Here is a 23,187-nt window from a genome sequence, read left to right as displayed (position 1 = left end):
TGTGGCTCGGTATGTGACATCTTACATCACCAAAAAAGAAAAGACAGAATTGAAGGATATGTGGGAGGACATTTCCCATGAAAAGAGCCTCAGTAAGAAGTTGTACAGTTTCAGTCTGAAGATGTTGTCACATCGAGAAATCGGAGCTTACGAATGTTCTGACCGGTTGTCTTCAGCAAGTCTCTATGCCAAATCCAGGAGTATCGTTTGGGCGAGTCTTGGTCTTGCTGCAACGCGTAATCGAGTTCTGAAACCTGTGCGGGAAATTGAGTATTTGGCGGAAAAGGAGCCAAACAGTACCGATATTTTGAAGACCAACATGTTGGATACATATTATCCAAATCTAAGCAGTCACCTCGAGAATGTTTGTCTGTATGAGGTTCTACAAAATTACATATTCAAGAGGAACATCAAAGAAGATATTGAGAAAGGAGTGTATGCTGTAATTGGAAGTGAGGGATGTCTGGTCAAGCAAAGAAAATGCCACTTGGTAAACCATCGAAAATTGAGTGGCGAATCTCCTGAAAAAAAGGAGTTTTTCTATTTAGCACTTTTGCAACTTTTTAAGCCTTGGCGTGCAGAAGAGGAACTGCTTGGAGATTTCCTCTGTTACGAAGACTCTTTCACTGCCGCCAAGGAGACCATAGAATGTCCTGCTTTTCCCAAATATCTAGAAATGTTGAATGCGGAAATCGAGCAGGAAGCAACGATTGCAACCGAGATTGCCAGAGACAGTTCTCAGGACAGTCAGAGTTCTGTTTCATTGAGTCAGGAGCCACTAGGAGGACCTGTTATCGAAAATGAAGCTGCCACTGCCATGAATGAAGTGGAAAGAGCCATGGCACATGCTCAGGAGGATGCGGTTAACTTAGAAGACTTGGAAAGACAACTCAACGTTGAGCAGAGGAAAATATATGACGAAGTTACCAAGCAAATTGATCATGGATTAAGTCATGAGAAGAAAGAGTGCTCATGTACGTTGTTGAAGCCTGTTCGACTGTACGTGAGTGGAGAAGCGGGAACTGGAAAAAGTTTCCTCATTAAAGCAATTTCATGTTATTTGCAGGAAAGGACTGAGTCATCGCTGTCTTGTGTTGTCACCGCTCCAACTGGACTGGCAGCACATAACATTAAAGGTATTACTTTGCATCGTCTACTGATGCTGCCAGTGGAGCATGACAACAAATTACAATACCACAAGTTATCTGGAGATGCTTGTTGTGAAGTTTCAAGAGTCTTGAGGAAAATGAAACTTCTTATCATTGATGAAGTAAGCATGGTTTCCAATGTCATGCTTGCCTTTGTGCATTTGAGAATGCAAGAAGTTCTCAAAACAGAGTATGATGTGTTATTTGGTGGCAAACACATCATTGTTTTCGGAGATCTTCTGCAGCTGACACCAGTGAAAGGACAACCTGTGTTCAAAATGCTCACGCATGAAGATACCAGGAAGTGCCTAGGGAGCATTGGCAACGTCAATATATGGTTAAACTTCAATTATGCTGAACTGCATGAAAATATGCGTCAGGCGAAGGATGAAGATTACAAGAATATTCTACAAGATGTTAGAATTGGAAAAGTGACCGAGCATGGGAAAGAAGCTTTACATGCACGATTACTGTCAAATTTATATCCAGAACAAGATGTTGTGCCTGAGAATATTTTTCAGAAAATTACTGAGAAGAAATCTGGAATATGTTTGATGCCAACTCTTGCAGAATGTGCCATCTTCAACAACAAAATGTTGCATTTAGAAAAGCAAGAGATTGTGAAACTGGAAGCTATTGACAGAGTAGAGCATATGGGATCAACAATTATTTTGTCTGAGAATTTGAAAACAAAATTGGATTAATTAGAGAAGACTATATCTAAAACTGCAGGTTTTGAAAAGACTCTGAATGTGTGCTTAAACTGCCGTATAATTTTAAGAAGGAATTTACATGTTGAAAGAGGTCTGGTAAATGGATCAATGGGTAATGTTGTTGATTTTGTGAAATACAGAAATAGAGATGGAATTGAATTTTTAAAAATTAAATTTGATGGCATTGAGGAAGTACAGCTAATTGGTCGTTGTTCTGCTAGATTTTTGCTTGTAAAAGACTTATATGTTCGCCGTAAGCAGTTTCCTGTTTGCTTGGCATATGCGGTGACAATCCATAAATCGCAAGGTTTAAGTGTAGACAGTGCATTGGTGAATATTGGCAGTTCTGTGTTCAAGGAGGGTATGGCATATGTGGCATTGTCACGAGTTAGAACTTTATCGGGATTGTACTTGATTGAGTGTGATGTCACAAACATGTGTGCGGATCTAGATTGTGTTAAGGAATACAATAGGTTAAGAAGAGAGTATGCGCCACATTTGCCTCAATATCCTTTGTTTGAGAAACGTGTGGTAGGCCGGAAACGAAGAAATGTGACCAATACTAGGGAGGTTGTAGCAAAAAGACGAAAAGTCGATGAACCTGAAATTATAAGCAGAAACAAAAAGGATTCTGTTGAAGATGTTGTTGGTTTTCAATTTGAAAACAGTTCTGGTGTCAACTGCTATGCTAATGTAGTGGTTAATGTTTTGTTTTCTCTAGAAAATGTTAAAGAAGAGATTGTGGTCAATTCTGATCAAAGATTTTGCAGTTTGTTAAATTCTGTGTTAGAGAAATGTAGCACTGATAGAACAAAAATAGAAAGTGTGTCTGAAATTCGAAATCTGTTAGACAGATGTTCAGGTCAAACACAATTCTCTCAAAATATTCAGCAAGATTGTCAGGAGTTTTTAATGTATATGCTTGATGTATTGCATGCTGAAGGTGTAGATGTAGATCACCTGTTTGGGCTTTCTTATCAATGGCAGCATGACTGCGAGAACTGTAGGGTATCAAGTACTACTAGTGTAGACTCAGAAAGATTTATATATTTAACTTTGCCAGACAGTAAATCAGTCTCCTTTAATAAGCTAGTAAAAGCAGCTGATCACAACATGGAGTGTAGCCAATGTAAATCTGAAATGATGTCAACATTATTTATACGAACATATGGCCAGTATGTCATTTTAATGTTCCAACGATGTAGGCCTGATGGAACAAAATTGACAACTTTAATTAAAAATTTTGTTGCTTCGCAGTTGTCAATATCAGGAAGGACTTTTGTAACTGCAGCAATTATATATCATGATGGTCCTTCAATAACATCAGGACATTACACAGCTTATTTAAAGTCTAGAAATGGCTGGTCATTCTGCAACGATTCTGTTTTAATTTTCCAAAAAAAATTACCTTTTGACCTTAAAAATTCTTACCTGGTGTTTTTAAAACCAAAATTTTAGAGAAGGAATCTCGGGATTTGCTCTGAGGAATTTCAAGAGGTTCTAATGGCTCCTACACGATTTGGCCTTGAGGATAAGTGTAGTACAGAGTCAAAAGTTATTTTTGAGTTTTAAATAGCTCCTGGAAAAAAAGAAGATTTTCTTATAGAAAGTGGTGGGCAGAGATTAGTTGAAGGACAACAGAGTATTTCCCAAAGCAAACGGTGTTCTTACCATAACACTTGACGTCATGGAAAAATAACTGCACTTTGAATGAGTTCAGAAAAACTGTTTCTTTTTATAAGCTAATTCAAGCAGCCAATCAAGACATGGAGTAGAGGGAATGTAAGTCTGCAATGCTGTCTAGATTATTTGTCCAAACTTTTGATTATAATGTCATTTTAAAAATCCAACTATATAAACCTGATTAAAGTAAGTCTTCAACTTTAATTACAAATGTTGTGGCTACACAGTCGTTGATTTTAGGAAGAACATTTGTAACTGCAGCTATTATATGGCATGATGGTCATTCTTACTTTCTGTTTTCAGAAAAGAGAATTTAGGGTAGGTAACTGGCGTATAATGATTCTAGGGGTTGATATAATTTTATCTACTGTTTTATATTGCTTTGTGATTAAAAGTGATGTAGAGAATTAAATAATTGTAGTAGTCATAGAGGTAGTGTAAGTCTGCTTCATAGTAAGCAGTATCAGTGTCATAGGAAATGTAGAACATGAGTGAGCAAGAAGGGTAAGATATTACTAGTCCAGGATTGTGAAAGTGATCTTGAACGTTTTCTTTCTGAAAGTTGCGGAAATAGAAAATGACGGGATTTGCTTACAAGAATTCCAAGAGTTATAAATGGCTCTTACATGATTTGGCCTTGTGGAAACGTGTGGTAGAGAGCGAGAAGTCATTTATTGTATGTAACATATTTTTCAAAATGATGGAGGTTTTCTTTCAGAAAGTGGCAGGCTGAAAATAAAAACAGCACAACCGAGTGTAAGCTGTTCATAGGACATCCTTCGACGTCATGGAAAGTAAGTTACTTTTGAGGAGTTCTGATTTCTGATTGGTTATGTTATATGGGTTTTTTAAACACAATCATTTTGATTGTGTTTTTTTTTCCCCGCTGTTATATGATGAATACCTTCAAGTCACTGTTTTTAGTGAAATTTGATACATTCTGAGAACAGCAAAAATAAACCATTTAACATGTATAATTAATTCTGTACTGTTTCTATTTATGATGTACATTTAGAACTGTGTAGGAGGCATGGAGAAGGTGAGGCTTCTGTAAGTGTCAAAGTTGTTGCATACAGTGCTCACATTCTACGTAGTCTTTCATATGATAGACTACATTTCCACAATGAGATACCTAAGCAAAGGAAACACAGGTGATGTGATTGTGGAATGAGCAAAAAAAATTGCACGTTTTTCAATTATATTACCTGTGTTTCCTAACATTACACATCACATTGTGTAGATGAGGTTTAGGCCTGTTCCAGGAGACAGAGGAGGTCTGACATTTGTTCAAGAGTGCAGTGGACATGACTCACTTCGTTAGTAGGCCTGCACATGTATTATCTCCTCTATACTCTTCAACAAGCCTAAATTTCATCTGCAACCCTGAGGAGGACTTACCTGAAACAAATCTGTGGATAGGTTACACCTTATCAGCATCTAGAAACAATTATTTAAAATGTTAAGGGCAGTTTTATGAAGGCTGTGTGCCTCTTTTACGCCGCTGTTCCGTCACTTTTGTGTAAAAGATGCACCATGTTGCAAGATAGGCCTCAGTTCATTTCCAGCAAGATACCGTCAGTTTAAAATGTATATAATTAGGACTGTGTAGGGGGTATGGAGAAGCTGAGGCTTCAGTAAGTGTCAAAGTTGTTGCATGCAGTGCGTACTCTTTCATATGCTGGACTACATGTGCACAATGAGATACCTAACCAAAGGAAACACAAGTGATGTGATTGTGAAATGAGCAAAAGAAATTGCACGTTTTTCAAATACATTACCTGTGTTTCCTAACATTACGAATCACATTGTGCAGATGAAGTTTAGGCCTGTACAGGGAAACAGAGGAAGTCTGAACTTTATTGGTTGGCCTGCACATGTATTATCTCCTCTGTACTCTTGAACAAGCCTAAATTTGATCTGCAACCCTGAGTAGGCCTCACCTGAAACAAACGTCTGGATAGGACACACCTTATTGCCATCCTGAAACAATCATTTAAAATGTTAGGAACAGTTTTATGATGATTGTGCACCTCTTTTGCGCTGCCAATTCGTCACTTTTGTGAGACAACAGCAGTGCAAAAGATGCACCATGTTCCAAGATAGGCCTTACTTCATCTGCATCAAGATACTGTTAGTTTAAAATGTATATCTTTAGGACTGTGTAGGGGGCCTGGAGAAGCAGAAGCTTCTGTAAGTGTCAAAGTTGTTGAAAAACTGTTTGTCCTTCAATCTTTTCCCTTGTCTTTTCTAATTTTTAAATATATGTTTTAATATTTTTCAAATGTTTATGTTTATCTCTTTCACAGATTGAAAGTATAAAAATAACAAGTGACTAAGTTAACGACAATTATAAGGTAAATGTTTTGTACTCTTTTCGTTTCATTTCTATCACATTTAACTACTATTAGTTCCACTGCTTCCTTTCTTTAACCCTCACTTTCCTGCCTTTGCTACTTCCCTCATTCCTTTCTCTATTACTTACTTACTCTACTCCTTCCACTCCTTTTCTCAGTCCCTCTCATCTCATAGTTCCTCACTCTTGTTCACTCACTCCGTCTCTATTACTCTTAGTGTCTTTGACTGATCACTCTTTCACTACTTGTTCATTATGCTTTCTCTGTGTAGTTGAAGCACACTAAGGGGCATATTATGAACACAGCCAATAAAATTATTGCTGTTTTTATCGGCAGAAAACTGCTGCAAAAGCGGTTTTAGCGGCAGTTTTCTGCCGCAAAAGCGGCTTTAGCGACACATTTCTGCAGATAAAAGCTGCAAAACTTTTATTGCCTATGTTGATAATATGGCCCTATGTTATTTACATTTCTTTGCTGTTTCAATTATTCTTTTTCTGTTACTTCTTCTTTTCTGCCTTCTGTTTTTTCTCTCTGTTATTCCAAATGTTTTAATCTTATTTTGATAATCCTTAACATAAGAGGGAGGGAGAGGGAGTCGTGGATTCTGTCTCCCCTAGCAATTATCATAAACAAAATGGAATCCACAAAGTGGAAGGTGGTTGTTACCACAATGGTGGGGAGCAACCAGTGTTGTTAAACGCACTGACATGGTTGGGTTACCCTAATTAGTAGACCACAACCATCCCAGCACTCTTTTAGCAATACCAGCCGGAGTCTTAATAAAAAAATTTTGGTACTCACGTGCCAGGTATTTTTAAATTTTTTTTCACTTTCACCTCACCACTCACATTGTTTACCCACACACACCCAACACATAGTTCACTATAAAAGTGCTCCTGCGTAGTCGTGAAGTCGTAGCACGCCGCATCCCGTAGAGGTTTGCGAAGACCCCGATGATGAAGCATGACACCAAGGGGCCTGTTGGTGTGTGAGGGGTATTTTAACAACACTGGTTGCTCCCCACCATTGTGGTAACAACCACCTTCCACTTTGTGGATTCCATTTTGTTTATGTTAATCTTATTTTGAACATTCACTCACATTCTCTAAGAAACTCTTTGTTATTCTTCTACTGTCCTTTTTTTCTTTCACTTCCTTATCTATTTTGTTTTTCACATTTATATCCTCTTCCATCTTTTCTTCGCTAAATAAATCTATTAAACAGTATCTCTGGTTTAGTCCCTATAGCTGTCTTTCTTTTAACATTACTCTCTGTTTACTTCCCTTATACTTACTCTTCTTTTTAATTTTTTTTGGTTCGCTCCCGGTTCGCGTACCGGCAAGCGAACCGGGAAGCGAACCAAAAGAAATAGAGCTTGCCAGAGTGCTAAACATTCTAGCAATTTTTTTATAAAGGGGAGGTAGTTCTGAAAAGAACTTTTTTGTTGTTTTATATTTTTTTTTTATTTTTCTGAACATTTTTTGTTTTTTTGTATTTTTTGAACAATTTTATGTTTTTTTTGGTTTTTTGGGGGGGGGAAACAACAAAAAACAGGCATTGGAAAGGGCTCAACAGGAGCAAAACATTTTTTTCTTTTTTGAGGCGTTTAGAGCACTTGTGGTTTTCATATGCTCTGTTTATTAAATTAACACTCATATTGCCACATGAAAGTAAGGTACCGCAATATATACAGACTATTTTCATGTGGACAAAGTTTTCCTGAATGTTTGGCACTGTTTCCCGTGCCTCTGGCCCCGACAGAGATACCTGTGCTGATGTCCTGGCCACAGGAGTTGGTGGGTTGTCCTGGAGGTCACGCATCTCTGCCCGGCTGTAATTTAGTGGATGCTACCTCTGCATGTGACGGTGCATAGTATAGTTGCCGTAACTATACTTCTTTTCTGTGCCTCTAGATAAGTCCTCTTTGCATATGAGGCACGTCACATACCGAGCATTAACTTTTTTCTGTCCTTCAGGAAAAGAAAAAAACTGCCAAATGAAACTATTTTTATGATGAGATACCCGGGGCTGCTCTTGTAAAAAATGTGTTGCCTGTATTTCCTCTTCCTCTTCTTGATCCTCTTCCTTCTCTGTGTTGGGAAGGAACTGTGGAGGTGGTCCTCTCTTCCTATGAGGAGGTGGTGGTGGTGGTGGTGGGGGTGCACCAGCTGCAGCTACTAGTGAAGCCATTTTCCACTGAGCAAAATAGGTCTTCCTTTCACAAAGTTGAAAGTCAGAGTGAGAAAAAAGGTGGGGGCTTTCATCATTTTGGAAAAAAAATAGTTCTAAACCAATGAAAAGTGTTATTTTTAGGTCGCCTGACCTAGCCTTACATCATTAGGAAACCAAAAGTGAAATGAACCAATGAAAAGTTTTATTAACAAGTCACATGACCTGTTACGCTTATGTTACGCGCTGCGGAACGCGCTCCAGATCGCTTCCGGTTCGCGCTCCGGAGCACTTCCGGGTGCGCTAACGCGGCGCGTCATAAGACGCATTACGCGGCAACGCAATACGTCGCGCTTTCACGACGCGCCCCGGATCGCTTCCGGGGAGCTGCGTTTCCCATCTCAGTTCGCGTACCGGAGCCCTTCCGGGTGCGCTAACGCGGCACGTCATAAGACGCATTACGCGACAACGTGATACGTCGCGCTTCCGCGACGCGTCACGATGTTGATTTCTAACGCGGCAATTGCGCAAACGGAACGTTTACCGGTTCGCGGACCACGTCGCGGCACCAAATTGAGCTAACGGGAAGCTTCCCGGTTCGCGAACCGGGAGCGAACAAAAAAAAATACTAATAAAAAAAATTATTAATAAACATATAAAATATATTTTTTGATTTAAAGAAGAATACATTTTACAGCTTTTGATATTTGCTATTAAAAAACCATTGAAATTCACTGAAAAAACCATAGGTTATAGACCATATATAGTTAGGAATTAGCATTTACAAAACCTTGAAAATTCACTGAAAAAACCATAGGTTATAGACCATATATAGTTAGGAATTAGCATTTACAAAACCTTATTTTACTCACACAAAACCATTGAAATTCCATATATAGTTAGTTGCACTAACTATATATCGCGCACCCGCAATCCACTGCTGATGATGTCACATATTACATCATTCATGACATGGTCAGTGACATCACTGATGACATCACTGATGACATCAGTGCCATGAGAACTTCTTGAAATTCCTCAGAGCACATCCCGAGATTCTTTCCCTAAAATTTTGGTTTTAAAAACACCAGGTAAGAGTTTTTAAGGTCATATGGCAATTTTTTTTTGAAAATTAAAACAGAATCATTGCAGAATGACCAGCCATTTCTACACTTTAAATAAGCTGTATAATGTCCTGATGTTATTGAAGGACCATCATGATATATAATTGCTACAGTTACAAAAGTCCTTCCTGATATTGACAACTGTGAAGCCACAAAATTTTTAATTAAAGTTGTCAATTTTGTTCCATCAGGCCTACATCGTTGGAACATTAAAATGACATACTGGCCATATGTTCGTATAAATAAAGTGGACATCATTTCAGATTTACATTGGCTACACTCCATGTTGTGATCAGCTGCTTTTACTAGCTTATTAAAAGAGACTGATTTACTGTCTGGCAAAGTTAAATATATAAATCTTTCTGAGTCTACACTAGTAGTAGCTGATACCCTACAGTTCTCGCAGTCATGCTGCCATTGATAAGAAAGCCCAAACAGGTGATCTACATCTACACCTTCATCATGCAATACATCAAGCATATACATTAAAAACTCCTGACAATCTTGCTGACTATTTTGAGAGAATTGTGTTTGGCCTGAACATCTGTCTAACAGATTTCGAATTTCAGACACACTTTCTATGTTTGTTCTATCAGTGCTACATTTCTCTAACACAGAATTTAACAAACTGCAAAATCTTTGATCCGAATTGACCACAATCTGTTCTTTTAAAGTTTCTAGAGAAAAGACAACATTAACCACTACATTAGCATAGCAGTTGACACCAGAACTGTTTTCAAATTGAAAACCAACAACATCTTCAACAGAATCCTTTTTGTTTCTGCTTATAATTTCAGGTTCATCAACTTTTCGTCTTTTTGCTACAACCTCCCCAGTATTGGTCACATTTCTTCGTTTCCGGCCTACCACACGTTTCTCAAACAAAGGATACTGAGGCAAATGTGGCGCATACTCTCTTCTCAACCTATTGTATTCCTTAACACAATCTAGATCCGCACAAATGTTTGTGACATCACACTCAATCAAGTACAATCCCGATAAAGTCCTAACTCGTGACAATGCCACATATGCCATACCCTCCTTGAACACAGAACTGCCAATATTCACCAATGCACAGTCTACACTTAAACCTTGCGATTTATGGATTGTCACCGCATATGCCAAGCAAACAGGAAACTGCTTACGACGAACATATAAGTCTTTTACAAGCAAAAATCTAGCAGAACAACGAGCAATTAGCTGTACTTCCTCAATGCCATCAAATTTAATTTTTAAAAATTCAATTCCATCTCTATTTCTGTATTTCACAAAATCAACAACATTACCCATTGATCCATTTACCAGACCTCTTTCAACATGTAAATTCCTTCTTAAAATTATACGGCAGTTCAAGCACACATTCAGAGTCTTTTCAAAACCCGCAGTTTTAGATATACTCTTCTCTAATGAATCCAATTTTGTTTTCAGATTCTCAGACAAAATAATTGTTGATCCCATATGCTCTACTCTGTCAATAGCTTCCAATTTCACAATCTCTTGCTTTTCTAAATGCAACATTTTGTTGTTGAATTTGGCACATTCTGCAAGAGTTGGCATCAAACATATTCCAGATTTTTTCTCAGTAACTTTCTGAAAAATATTCTCAGGCACAACATCTTCGTCTGGATATAAATTTGTCAGTAATCGTGCATGTAAAGCTTCTTTCCCATGCTCGGTCACTTTTCCAATTCTAACATCTTGTAGAATAGTCTTGTAAACTTCATCCTTTGCCTGACGCATATTTTCATGCAGTTCAGCATAATTGAAGTTTAACCATATATTGACGTTGCCAATACTCCCTAAGCACTTCCTGGTATCTTCATGCGTGAGCATTTTGAACACAGGTTGCCCTTTCACTGGTGTCAGCTGCAGAAGATCTCCAAAAACAATGATGTGTTTGCCACCAAATAACACATCATACTCTGTTTTGAGAACTTCTTGCATTCTCAAATGCACAAAGGCAAGCATAACATTGGAAACCATGCTTACTTCGTCAATGATAAGAAGTTTCATTTTCCTCAAGACTCTTGAAACTTCAAAACAAGCATCTCCAGATAGCTTGTGATATTCTAATTTGTTGTCATGCTCCACTGGCAGCATCAGTAAACGATGTAAAGTAATCCCTTTAATGTTATGTGCTGCCAGTCCAGTTGGAGCGGTGACAACACAAGACAGCGATGACTCTGTCCTTTCCTGCAAATAACATGAAATTGCTTTAATAAGGAAACTTTTTCCAGTTCCCGCTTCTCCACTCACGTACAGTCGGACAGGCTTCAACGACGTACATGAGCACTCTTTCTTATCATGACTTAATCCATGATCAATTTGCATGGTAAGTTCGTCATATATTTTCCTCTGCTCAACGTTGAGTTGTCTTTCCAACTCTTCTAAGTTAACCGCATCCTCCTGAGCATGTGCCATGGCTCTTTCCACTTCATTCATAGCAGTGGCAGCTTCATTTTCGATAAGAGGTCCTCCTAGTGGATCCTGACTCAATGAAGCAGAACTCTGACTGTCCTGAGAACTGTCTCTGGCAATCTCGGCTGCAATCGTTGCTTCCTGCTCAATTTCCACATTCAACATTTCTACATATTTGGGAAAAGCAGGACATTCTATGGTCTCCTTGGCAGCATTGAAAGAGTCTTCGTAACAGAGGAAATCTCCAAGCAGTTCCTCTTCTGCACGCCAAGGCTTAAAAAGTTGCAAAAGTGCTAAATAGAAAAACTCCTTTTTTTCAGGAGATTCGCCACTCAATTTTCGATGGTTTATCAAGTGGCATTTTCTTTGCTTGACCAGACATCCCTCACTTCCTATTACAGCATACACTCCTTTCTCAGTATCTTCTTTGATGTTCCTCTTGAATATGTAATTTTGCAGAACCTCATACAGACAAACATTCTCGAGGTGACTGCTTCGATTTGGATAATATGTATCCAACATGTTGCTCTTCAAAATGTCGGTACTGTTTGGCTCCTTTTCCGCCAAATACTCAATTTCCCGCACAGGTTTCAGAACTCGATTACGCGTTGCAGCAAGACCAACACTCGCCCAAACGATACTCCTGGACTTGGCATAGAGACTTGCTGAAGACAACCGGTCAGAACATTCGTAAGCTCCGATTTCTCGATGCGACAACATCTTCAGACTGAAACTGTACAACTTCTTGCTGAGGCTCTTTTCATGGGAAATGTCCTCCCACATATCCTTCAATTCTGTCTTCTCTTTTTTGGTGATGTAAGATGTCACATACCTAGCCACAGCCATACAGTTATCAGCCACAAACTGTATATCCATGTTAGCATTCCACATGGACAAAATCACCGGGTTGTAGTCGTTGATGTACTTAGACTCTTCGTTCCTCTTCAAATTGTATGTGTTTTTAGGTGATTTCTTCATCACATTATGTCGCAGCGAAGACATCAAACTGTTCACTCTTCCTTTAGAAATCACCGATCGTGGAAAGCCGAAACGACATTTGGTGTAGAACTTGTCTTTGTTCCGGAATTTACGACGACAGTACTTTCCACATCGATGGCTTTGGAAACGTAGAACTTTTTCTCTTAGGCTTTTTTTCTCCTTTGCGTTTGGAACAGCACACGTAGAATACTGTTCTATGAAACTCATCACTGAGTCGTCTGCATCCGTTCCAAATTTAGGTGCATCCTTGATCCACAGCAACATATGTATATGAGGAGCACCTCTTGCTTGGTACTCCTTCCTCCAGAAGAAATCCAACACCTCTCCAAGAGGTGGATTCTTCTTATTCATGATGAAAGACATCATACCTTCAAATCTATGATTGAAGTACCTACATACATTGACTGGATCCAAAGAGCACAGTTCTCTGGGTGTCTTGAATTCGATGTTTTCTACGTTAGCATTTGCCTCTCGTAGAAATTCAAGTAAGTCTTCCCAGCCATACTCAGCACAGCTCAAAGTGAGGAACCATGTGGGAGTTCCTAAGTTCCTCAGCATACATTTTAAATCACCATGACGACGGTACCAGTACTCATTAGTACCACGCTGACACGCCATGAGATTAATCAGGTGAGAATCCAAAATACTGTCTTGGACATTGACTTTATCCATAAAGTCACTTGCCGAGATGTTTTGCATGTGTATACCACTTTTCAAGATGTGGTTCACTGCATATGACAGTCCAGACAGATCGCTTTCAAACAGGAGATGAAACAAATAAGGAATGCATTGTCGAAACCTAGGATCTCCTGCATACAATCGCAAAGTCCGGTATTCAGAAGCAGGAATTTGATGAGGTCGCTCATCATATCTTCCTCCCTGACCTGTTGGAAAAAGCTGTGGGAAACACCGAGCTTCCAAACTTTCCTCCCAAACACTAATGGGACTCCCTTTCGCTTGTTTCATTTGAAACAACTCAATAGCATTCCCCATGACTTCCTTGGAATGCAAAGGATGAACACTATAATGTTCATATATTTCTTCACTAGTACAGGGTTCTACTTTCTCAATTTGACCAGCACACAAATCGCTATCCTCTTCCTCACTTACTTCCTCTTCTGCAACATATACATTTTTATAGTATTTATTATATTTTTTCAAATACAATGTTGCCCTTTTGACTTTCCTAACATCTACTAAATCTTGCCATATTTTCTTATTCTTTGTCGGAACCCCATTAACTAAGATAACCAGAGGTTCCTCTTCCACTTTTTCTACTCCAATTGTGTTAATGTTTTTCTTCAAATCTAGAGGCAAATAAACAACTCTTCCCTTTAATCCTCTCTGTAAATCTGATGGAGGCAATTTCCCTGTCTTTGGCTCCATTCTTACAATAGCCTGAAAGGGATGGATACTTTGAATCAAAATAGATTCATAAGTATTTAAATCCTTCAATTCAGAAGGAATTTCAACCAATTCCAGATTATTATGAACTGCTCTAGCAGGCATCTGGTTTTGATTTAATGTGTTACAACAATAAGTACACACACGTTGATCCAATCCCAAATCAAAACAATTTTCTACCATCAAGTATGTTGTAAAATCCTTCCATTCACTATTATTTTCCCTTTCACTTTTTCCATATAAATCCACTAACTTAGTCTGATTCTTATAATAAGTGCGTCGACAACACACACAAGTGAAATTTGGCCTCTCACTTGATTTCACCTCAAACGTCGCAATTTCCCTCTGGAAATTATCTGTACTGGAAACCTGTACACTATCTTCCACATTACTCTCTTCTTCTTGGTCAATTTCAACATTCTCCTCTTTACTTCCAAAGTAACAAAACTCAATTTCTTCACATATATTCTTCACATCTATTTCAGAACCATGCAAAAGAGCAGCGCATAATTGTTTTAGCATAATTGCTGGACTCTTAGCATAATACAACATTCTAACTAATTTCCTCACTTTATTATGATGCACTGCTAGCATCCTGAAATGATGAAAAACACTCTGGCATACTCTCCTGGAAAGACAAGCCAGTGAATGACCATGCAAACCTATCACTTCTCTCACTCTGCAAGGATCTAATTCTTGCAACAACTTCATTTTCTGCTTCAAACTTTTCTTACTAAATGACCGTATAAAATCACAAAGCAAATTGATGGAATCCTGTCGTACACTGCAAATACTACTACACTTCCAGGTGTACACAGGACCCTTAGGACGTCTCCCTAAAACCTCATTACCTAACACCTCTTCTATCTCTGTTCTCACAAGTTTTTCTTTTTCAACTGGACAACCATCTTTCACTTCATAAGCTCGACCACTGGTGTCAACTGCATGCACCAAATCATTATCCTGGAAATAACTCTCCTCATTAAAAAATGCCTCAGAGCTTGAACTATGCATCCATTCTCCAGAAAAAACTTCACAAAAATTACTACGATTAACTATTCTCTTCCATCTACTATTTCTTTTGAAATCATAAATTACCTTGTTTAGCTTCCTAATTCTATTGATTGTCAAAATAAATAACTTACGTTTAATTTCAAATGCCTGATCAATAACTTTCTCAACTATTTTTTTTCTCTTATAAAAAACCACTTTCTGCTGACCTTTCTTAATATTTTTTAACAAATTCCCAATTATCCTGTTGCGGAACATTCGTTTACGAATATCCCTAAACTGTTGTTTCCTTCTACTTTCATGCATAGAGTTATCTCTTACTCTAGCAGTAACATTTCTCATTGGCCTTTCCTTACCATTTGAATTCGGTCTCCTTTTCTGGAGTGAAACATTTTCTGTAGTAATATTTTTTTTACTACACATATTTCTTATGACTGTTTTTCGACTCTTACCCGGTGCTTTCTTGGTGACTTGACAAATCTTTTTGTTAGAGGACTGCTGCAATATTCCATGCTCCTGCTGTCTTTGACGTTTTCCAGCCTTTCTTACTCTTTCTTTGCTAGGCATCCTAAAATCTTGAAATAATGTGCAGTTGAATCTGTGGTAAAATATAATAAAAAATGTTATTAACCACTATTACCCAACAGTAAATTAATAACAGTCATCAAAAACTTAACACACTACTTAAGTATATAATATACTGAAGCCTATCTCCAATTTTTCACTGAACAGGACTCATCTCTTCTTAACCTTGGATAAACCTCACCTACTCTGTGTCCCCTGCACATAATTAAATGTAAAGGGGCAGATTTATATTAACTAGCACATCCCCAGGGATGCACCAGTTAACGTGCACCGCTGCTCTGCCACCCACGGTGTGCCGCATTTACAATCAGATAGGACAAAGCTACATCAAAACCCTGCGCCTGCTTGAAGCAGGCATAGATCTTGACGCAGGTAGGCTGAAAGCTAAAGCAACAACTAAGTGTCGTGTGCAGAAGTTACAAAAAAGGAAAAATGGCGTTTAAACCAGTAATGAGACCATGCTAACGTAATACAGAGTAAAAATATCCAGGATCTACATCAGTTTGGGGTTCACGAACCTGGCAGGTACAAGGCACTGAGGCTTTCCACCGTGCATGTCTCATCCCAAAACATATGTTGTTTGTGAATGAAACAATTTCCCAGACCAAATGCTTTGGATTGGCTACTTCTAAAAAATTAAACACCCCTACTATCCCGGAGTTAGAGGAATACGATGGTTGGAGTAATTTTACTCGTTGTCTATTAAAGATTTACAGGCCCTACTCCGTAATTCTTCCTTTAACATTTCCAGTATAAATCCAAAAGGTTGACTGCTTTGGCAACGTGCCTTATCCACGGTTTAATAACGCTGCCTTTTGCTTTATATAAGTTTTCAAATTGTATGAAATATATACCAATAGGTCGTTATTAACCTTTAGGTAGTGGTTTTCTTCATCAAGTCTGGTCGCTTCCATACACATACAGATTTTCAAAGATGATCAAGAACTTTATCTGAATGGAGAGGAATGCACTGAGACGCCAGATCATTCACTAATGTGTAGGCACAGACAGTTACACGGTTCATGCAACAAACACCGACCAAATATGGCTTGCGTGTTGCAAGGCACGCCAGTTCCTGCTATCATCCCCACGTTCAAGTTCTTGGAAAATGGTAGTTATTTGATGCTCAATAATGAAGATTGTTCTGGGTTAATTAAAAGTATTCATTTTATCGTAACAGTAAATGAACGGGTTATTTGCTGCAGAAATGTTCTATTTCCTCCCACACATGAACATAGGGAGTTTTCAATCTGGCCACAAATACCAACCTTGGGAGCACATTTCAACAGCATGGCAAGAATAAGAGCTCTTTTGTCTCAGAGAGAGGTGGCCTTGAGTTCGGCCCGTGAAACTTTCGTGCTTCACATAGCGAACACCCGTACAGAGGTGCAGACCCTTTTAAATACAGATTCGACTTTGCATTTCAGCAAGATTACCCATTCATTTCCATGCAGGAGGAGGCCCATAGGAATGAAGGTGCAATTTGCGATTAGCAATTACCTCATCGCAAATTACGAATTTTTCCGACGGTGCAGGGGTATCTCAAGAACACCCTGCTGCACCCCTGAAAAAAAAATTTGGGGTCATATGGCGCACATAAATTTTGAAAACATTCCTTTACCTCAAAAACGATTTTCAACTCATAATTTGAAAACACTGCACATGGGGAAATGACTTAAAATGTCCTTAAGACACATAAAAGCATTTTTTGATTGCCTTTGCAGCATGTTTCAGTCACCTTTAACATGCCTATGTAACGGAAACATTCAAAATCTAAATTTGCCATGCACAGGTGGGAGCATATTTACAAGCAATTTGCTCCACAGACAAACTTCTTACATTGAAATGGGAAAGACTCTCAATTACCTTATAAAGAAGCAGACACCATTATGTCCTTCTCATCAATATTAAAACCATTGCTTTTTCTCAAAAACGATTTACAAGTCATAATTTGAAAACACTCCACAGCTCCTATGCACATAAAAGCCCTGTCAGTACTAATACTTCACATTTTCTCCAATTACAATTTCTCAAACAAACAAAATCTATTTGTGAAACACTTGAGACAAAGCAACATTTGAAAAACACAACTTTCTTCATAATTTTCTCCTTAAAGCACACTATTTTCTATCTAAATTAAAGAAATTTTTTCTCACCTTAGCAAGTACTTTGAGTTTCAAAACAGTCTCAGAAACACACCAATTTGTCTTCAGCAGAGCAAAAGGTATGCACTCCAGAGTCTGCAGCTATCAAAAGCACAGAAATGCTGTAATTCCTCACACAGATCTCTCATGTCACCCAATCAAAACTCTTCCCTCACTTTTTTTCAAAGCAAAACCCTTCCCCCCTCTGCCCCCTCTCTGCTTTTTCTGCATAGCAACCACCTCTTGCAAGACCTCTCACACAACAATGTTGCAATTGAACTCTGAACTCTCAGTGCACCTGCATATCCAAAGCATTCTTTCATTTAATGATTTTTTCTTCGCCACTCAAAATACATCTTTCAACGAACTCATCCATGCACACTAACTTTCTGTTTTCAGCAATCAAAATCCACCAATCACTCTTACTGCTTCATTAACACAGAAACTCCTCAGTTTTTTTCATTTTACACTCTCATTTTTTCAACTGCCATTTCATTGCCACACTTCATCTGACTGCAGGAGAACCTTCTCTCGCCATGTTTTCTGTCTGGATTGTTGGACATAGCTACATCTATTGGGCTCAAAGGTACGCTGAAAACAGGAATTTACCTAACCTCAATTTACAAGATGTGGAAATTAAGTGGTTTGGCCACAGAGGATTAAAATGTCACCAATTGATACCATTGGTGAAAACCTTTATGCATTTGCCAAAACCTGACCTGTTAATTGTGCACTGTGGAGGTAATGATTTGGGCACTTTGACTGGGGTAGGTCTGGAAATGCTTTTAAAGGACACCTTTGAGCAATTGATGGCACTTTTTCCTCAGACTGCCTTGGTATATTCAAATATATGCCAAAGACAGAAATGGAGGTGGTCGAACCAATTTTGTCCACAAATTGAGAAATCGAGGAAGCATGTAAACAAATCTGTTTCAGCTTACATGAGAGACCATGGAATGGGCTCCCTGTACAACAATAACTTGCGTTACTACATGCAAGATATCTACAGAGGAGATGGAGTTCACTTCTCAGATGAGGGCAACAGAGTTTTCACTCTGAATTTAAGAATGTGCATTGGTACCTACTTATAAGTACCTAAATGTACCATAAACCCAAAAGCTCTTCTCAGAGCTACCCTACATCTGATCACTCACAATTATTATTGTACTCTAACTTTTTTCACTAATTTTCAAGAAAGTACGCTCCCCAGAACGCTTCCCGGTTCGCGAACCGAGCGCACTCCACGCAAAAAACTAAAAAAACGGTATATATTTTTTTGCCCTGCGAGAACCTTTCAAAGCCTCCACATCAAACCTAGGGGGTCAGGGACGATCTACTATGCCCCCTTATGGTCATTTGCCCCTTCGCTTTGGCCTCCTCTTGTCTCTCGATCCTACCGAGAGACAAGATGGCGGCCGCTACGGACTGTTTGGAATGTTTACAGACGCCGAAAAACCAATCAGCTTCGCAAACCTCCGTAACGCGAAAAGTACGCGAAGCGGAGCGCTGTTACAGATATATATCTTTTTTTGAACGTTAATTTCTCAAAATCCACTGGAGCACATATATTGAGACCTAGCAAAGGCACATCGGGCTACCAGTCCCTACAATTTTGCCAAGTTTCGTGCAAATCCATTCAGCCGTTCGATTATTATTATTATTTTTTTTTTTGCCCCGCGGGGCCCTTTTAAAACCTCCACATCAAACCTAGGGGGTCAGCGAGGATCTACTATTCCCCCTTATGGTCATTTGCCCCTTCGCTTTCGCCTCCTCTTGTCTCTCGATCCTACCGAGAGACAAGATGGCGGCCGCTACGGACTGTTTGGAATGTTTACAGACGCCGAAAAACCAATCAGCTTCGCAAACCTCCGTAACGCGAAAAGTACGCGAAGCGGAGCGCTGTTACAGATATATATCTTTTTTTGAACGTTAATTTCTCAAAATCCACTGGAGCACATATATTGAGACCTAGCAAAGGCACATCGGGCTACCAGTCCCTACAATTTTGCCAAGTTTCGTGCAAATCCATTCAGCCGTTCGATTATTATTATTATTTTTTTTTTTTGCCCCGCGGGGCCCTTTTAAAACCTCCACATCAAACCTAGGGGGTCAGCGAGGATCTACTATTCCCCCTTATGGTCATTTGCCCCTTCGCTTTCGCCTCCTCTTGTCTCTCGATCCTACCGAGAGACAAGATGGCGGCCGCTACGGACTGTTTGGAATGTTGACAGACGCCGGAGAACCAATCAGCTTCGCTTCACAAAGCTCCGTTGCGCGAAAAGTCCGCGAACCAGACCGCTGCCTGGTCCGCGCTTACAGATATATATCTTTTTTTAAACGTTAATTTCTCAAAATCCACTGGAGCACATATATTGAGACCTACAAAAGGCACATCGGGCTACCAGTCCCTACAATTTTGCCAAGTTTCGTGCAAATCCATTCAGCCGTTCGGGCTAAAAGTGAGGCCAACCGCCCTATGGAAATTAACATGGGAAAAACGCGTTTTGGGACCCCCCTTTTTTCTCGGCCCCCCCTTGACGAACCCCCCCCCAAATTTTCAAAGGCTGCTCAGAAACAAAATGTGCCATTTTCCTGAAAATTTCAGCCAATTCCGTCCACAAACGGCAAAGTTATTAGACATAGAATTTTCAAAAAACCCATAGAGAAAAAATCCTAACTATATATACCTACTGGCGACCGCCAGTAGGTAATATATATATATATATATATATATATATATATATATATATCTCAGTGGTCAAGCTGACACAGGGAAAAGCGTTTTAATTACAATTCTGACCACTTACCTATGGAGGGCAACATAATCAAATTTGTCATGTGTAGTAACAGCACCGACTAGATCAGATGCATATAATATTAAAGGAACCCCTCTATATCGACTATTAATGCCGCTGTAAAACATTATAATAAACTGGAATACTAGAAGCTATCTTGGTGAAGAAGGTCATGAGGTAGCAAGAGCGTTATAGAAAACGAAGCTTTTAATCAGTGATGAAGTAAGCATGGTTTTAAATGTAATGCTTCCCTTTGTATACTCAAGAATGCAACAGATTTTAAGAACAGAGTACAATGTTCTCTTCAGATGAAATCATTTAATTGTGTTTGGTGACTTACTGCAACTAACCCCTGTGAAAGAAGAGCCTGTTTTCAAGACACTCCTGTATGAACAAACATGTAATACATTTTGGAAATGTAAACATTTGGCTGAATGTCCAATACAAGGAACCACTGAAGAATATGCGTCATGCATCTGAGGAGATATATGGTAACATTCTGAATGATTTTACAGTAGGACTTCTGACAAAGGAAGGTAATAGTACTTAAAAAATGTACTAAAAAAACCTGTTTATGTGTGAGAAAACAGCCGCACAACTAATGTTTGATCAATCAATTGTTCAATGCCTACACTTCGAAAGGGCCCCAATTTTAATGAAGAATTGCTGATACCTGAGAAGAAAGACATTTTGGAAGTTTCAGCTATTAATAAATTAGAACACCATGGAGTAATGAGAGTACTAAGAGTACTAAATGAAAAACTTCGAGGAATACTGGATTCATTATAAAAATCTGTATTTAAGACTGCTGGAGCAGAAAAGTGTTTACATGTGTGAGAAACTGTAGAGTGATCTTTTGGTGTAATTTAAATGTTGGGGTAGGATTAGTAAATGGTGCGATGGGTAACGTTATTGATTTCATTAATTTTCAAAATAGGAATGAGATTAATCAGATTAATGGCATCAACAGATTGGTGATGAGTTGTGCATTTTTTGATTATGAAAGATTTATATGTGCAGCACCAGCAGTTTCCACTCTCTCTAGAAAATGCTGTAACTGTACATAAATCACACGATTTAAGTGGAGATGAAGCTTTTATTAATACTGGAAGTACTTTATTCAAAGCAGGTATGTCATATGTAACATTGTCATGAATTAGAACATTGCCCAGTTTATTTTTTGGTTGATTTTGATGTAAAGAAAGTTAGTGCTGCTGTTAGAGAATGCAATCACTTAAGAAGTGTATATACACCTCACTTAGGACAGTATCTTATTTATGAGAAACAAAGAATCTGTCCTAAGCAGAATCTAGGTAGCAGTCATTGGATGTCCCTCTAAAGAAGCCAAAAATATACATAAGGAAGAAGGTATTAAGATGAAAAAAATGAAAATATACTATGGTATTGTAGATTTTCAGATGGATACAGTAATGGTGTCAACTACTATGCAAATATAGTTCTCAATGTACTGTTCCATTTACTACATGTTGTAAATGAAATTCAACCCCAAGGAGACATCTCATCTGTGTATTTGCTGGAACATTTATGTAGTGATACGACTGTAGTACATTCTGATTCAGGCATTCGAGGTGTGGTATACATGCATAGTAGATCTGTACTATTTTCTTAAAAGTCAATAAGGTGCTCAGGAATTTGTTATGGTGATGCATGGATAATTGTAAGTAGAACAAGTTAATGTTGATTAATTATTTGGATTGGGTTACACATGGAAGCATGACTGTGAAGATTGCTCCTTTGCAACTACTACACAAATCAATTTGGAAAGATGTATCTACTTAATATTACCAGATTATAAAACTGTGTCTTTTGACAATCTAATCAAAAATGCAAACTAAAATATGACCTGTTCAAAATGTAGATCAGATTGTATGCCTATCTTCGATATACAGGGAAGTGGAAAATACCTTATATCGATGCCACAGCAATGCAGAGCTTATGGATCAAAAATAAAAACTGAAATTACAAACTTCAAAACTGGACACATTTCAATTTCTGAAAGAATATACACAACACTGGCTATTATCTTTCATGAAGGACTTTGTATAACTTCAGTACACTACACTGTGTATTTAAAAAAATTCAACTGGGTGAGCAGAATGCAAAAACAGCTCACTCACTATCAAACAAAAACTACCTTTCAAACTTCCAAATCCATATCTCCTCTTTCTTCAGCTAATATTTTAAGGAAGATTAGCATTTACAGAGCAGTATATAGCGTTTGTTTGTATGGATGATCCATGTGTAAGATATAATCCTGTCTAGGAGGAGTGATCTCTTCAAAATGTAGTCCAAAATTTGAACACACTTTACATCTATTTTGAGTAATGGACTATATTAGTATCATATCATTATTTTTTGGGGGGCATATACTTGTTTCTATCAGTTGAGTACATCTATCTGGAAAAATGTAAGTGTTTGTAATGAGTGGGATGCATGGTATGACTTATTTGTAGTGTAACACTGTGCAGTTCTGGATATTTTTTCAACAGCCTATATGATTGGTTTTTCCCCACTCTTTAGCGAAGATTATTGATACAGATCATTGTGTATGATGTACAATTATAAAAGCTGAAATAGCAAAAAACTGAAAAGGATATGTTTCAAGAAATATTTGTGTTT

This window comes from Lissotriton helveticus, chromosome 4_1 (assembly GCF_964261635.1).
Source record: "Lissotriton helveticus chromosome 4_1, aLisHel1.1, whole genome shotgun sequence".
NCBI classification, from domain to species: domain Eukaryota; kingdom Metazoa; phylum Chordata; class Amphibia; order Caudata; family Salamandridae; genus Lissotriton; species Lissotriton helveticus.
The sequence above is the reverse complement of the archived record's forward strand: the minus strand, read 5'-3'. Positions refer to the sequence as shown.